This window comes from Equus asinus, chromosome 17 (genome assembly GCF_041296235.1).
Source record: "Equus asinus isolate D_3611 breed Donkey chromosome 17, EquAss-T2T_v2, whole genome shotgun sequence".
NCBI lineage: Eukaryota > Metazoa > Chordata > Mammalia > Perissodactyla > Equidae > Equus > Equus asinus.
Window position 1 is genome coordinate 13,193,354 of NC_091806.1, and position 3,324 is coordinate 13,196,677.

General features: G+C 33.9%; 1 pseudogene; it reads right to left on the bottom strand.

Annotated features, from left to right (window-relative positions):
* Positions 1 to 1,250: 1,250 nt before the first annotated feature.
* Positions 1,251 to 2,158, bottom strand: LOC106842369 (olfactory receptor 10AG1-like; annotated as a pseudogene).
* Between the last annotated feature and the right edge of the window lie 1,166 nt (positions 2,159 to 3,324).

The following is a 3,324-nucleotide window of genomic DNA, read 5'->3' on the forward strand; positions in this document are numbered from 1 at the left end:
AAGGATACATATGCTGTTTTGGGGAATTGTAGATAAAAAAATTAGGTCATACATTTTTATCCACAAATTCAATATCTGACAGCATGTATATTTTTCCCCTTTATATTATTAGCAATGGCCATTTTAACTTTTATTTATAGTACTCAGCACAGAGACTTTTATTTAAAACCAGAGAGTTTTATTTTGTGAAAGAAATTTTCAGACATACAAGGAATTAGAAAGTCTATCACATGTCGGCATTTCTAGGAAAAACAACTAAAATGTACATTTAAATATAGAAAGAGATAAATTTTAAAAGTCTGTGAATAATATATGGCTTAAAGATTTAGTAGAGTATGTGACATAACAGTTTCAAACTGTTAAAATAGCATATGGTAATTCTGTTTAAATTTGATTTTTATCATTATATGGTTTGTATATAAGCTGTGGCTTCTTTCTGTTTTCCTTCTCATTGTCCAGGAGTCCAGTCTGGTCTTTTTGACTTAGTGATGGAAAGATTTCCATTGCTGAAAAAGACAAGTCTTAATTCCCAAGTACTATTCATGTTTACTAATATCCCATTCACCAGAGATAATCACATGGATAAATCTAGAGTCAAGGTGGGAAGAGATGACAAAAGGGCATGGATACGAGAAGTGATTTATCGGGAGCTATTACTATACAGGTGTAACGTGGTCTTTTTAATAACTCCATAAACATCTACTATATTTATATACCATATTTACTAAAATATTTCTCAACAGAAATGTTCGTTTTTCTAGTTTTTTTGCTTGGAAAAATAGTGCTGCAATAAACATTATATTAGCCATTCACTATTTTTATTAGTCCTTCCTCTACATATATCCTTTGCATTTAAGCTTTTATTTCTATAAAAGAATTGTTTAGTATGGACTCTGTAGCATCCAAGGATCTTTATTTCTTTAATAGAGAATGTTAAGATAATGTCTAGAAAGGCATCAGCAAAAGAATAAAAAAGGTATGGTTTCAATTACAGAATATGCTATATATCACATCACCTTGTTTAGTTACACATCTTCATTTATTAGTTTACAGTGAAGAGGAAACTGATCTTAAGTAAAACTGTTAAATAAATGAACTCAATTGTCATAACTCTAGGAAAATAAGAATCTACTCAAGGGAATTACACCACTAGCTTATTTAAAAATTTAGGAAAATAGTGAACAGTAGATTGCAATTAAATCTGCATGCAAATTAATTATATAAAACGATAATTTATTGGGTCAAATGTTTCACAATGCTGAAAATTTGTGAAGTACTTTTCTCAGTGCCTCTCTGACATCTTTGTTCCGCAGGCTGTATATCATAGGATTGAACCTTGGGGTCAAAATGGCATAGAAAAAGAGACAGTAGTTTGTCAGTTCTTCCATACTGATTGGATTTAGGTTTTAAATAGTTGACAGTGGCTGATCCATAGAACAAAACTACAACTATGAGGTGGGAAGAGCAAGTTGAAAATGCTTTGGTCTGTCCCGTGTTTGATGGCAATTTCAGGATAGTAGAGATAATTCTACTATAGGATCCAAGTATCAACATAAAAGGAAGAGTGACAAACAATACAGCAAGTACGTAGACCACCATCTCATTCACAAAGATGTCTCCACAAGCCAGTTTCAGTAATGGGGGAATGTCACGAAGAAGTGGTTTATTTTATTGGAACCACAAAAGGGCAGAGAGAAAATCTGGCATGTTTGCCCTTTTGTGGAAGGCAACCGATCCAGGAGGCAACCACCAGCTGGACACAAACCTTGTGGTTCATGACTCGAGGATAGTGCAGAGGATTACAAATGGCCACATAGCGGTCATAGGCCATCAGAGCCAGAAGGAAACACTCAGTGGCTCCCAGCATAAGGAAGAAGTACATTTGTGTAGCACAGGCAAAAAAAGAAATAGTTCCTTTCTGGGTCCAAAGGTCCATGAGCATTCTGGGAAGTGTGACAGATACATAACAGATTTCTAGGAAGGAAAAATTGCTGAGGAAAAAATACATGGAGGTTTGAAGAGTGGAATCTACTCCTGTTATTAGAATTATGATGCCATTTCCCAACAGGATAATGATATAGATGACTAAGAATACCCCAAAAAGAAACCAGTGGAATTGGGGAATATCAGAAAAGCCTAAGAGAACAAATTCAATCATTATACTGAAGTTGGTTTCTATAATTTTCAAATTATTTTCTCTCTGTGGTCTTACATTTTTTGGCTGCATTTTCCTCTTTTACAATTGGATTGGGACATTTGTTTTGGTCTTTATAATTTCTCAACTCCTTTCTGACACTTGTATTCTGTAATTCTGGGAGATTTGATGTGAAACCAGGAGCTATAAAGTCATCTGCTAAAAAAAGAATTAATTTAATAAATAAAATGCTTAACTGATTTATAATGTTAGATTTGCATTGTAATTAGATCAATAAGATCCATGTAGCTACACTTTCATTTATTTATTTATTTTTGGTGAGGAAGTTTGGCCCTGAGCTAATGTCTGTTGCCAATCTTCCTCTTTTTGCCGGAAGAAGATTGTTTCTGAGCTAACATCTGTACCAATCCTCCACTACATTATATGTGGGATGCTGCTACAGCATGGCTTGATGAATGGTGGGTAGGTCTGCACCCAGGATCTGAATCTGTGAACCCCAGGACACAAAAGTGGAGCATGTGAACTTGACCACTATGCCACTGGGGCAGCCAGTAGACATTTTTATTTAATTTCACAGTGTGAGAAGGGAGAATGCAGATGAGCTATTTCTTCCAATCAAAACCCCAACTCAATTATCAATTGACCAGCTTTCATGAACTTCTTCCCAATTAATCTAGTCCATAATATAACACCTGGCAAATGAGATCTAGCACAATATTCGACTGACTGTTTGCATGCATATCTTTTCTACCCTTGACATTACATCCCATAATTCGTTCTATAAAGAATATAGCACAAGGCTCTCCCCGTAATATGTTACTCCATATATGAATCTGAATTAAATTAAAAGTAGAAATTATTATTAGAATTGGTTTTCTATGAAGTGAGAGAGAGTAATTAAAAATACAATGAAAATATAAATGACAAATCTTTAATTTTCAATGTCATGAAGTTCAAGTAATTCTCATTCTAATTGTTGAAATAAAATGGATTTTGCTGCTTAAAAACACAATTTTGGCATTTAATCATTTTTAATCCTAATAATATTTAGACATTGTAGGGGAGGAAAACAATTCCTCTACCCTCTAGGTCCTTCTGGCTGGTCTAAGAATTAAACTCACATGAGACAGAATATCAGGAGAAAATCAAAGCTTTATAACATATATATA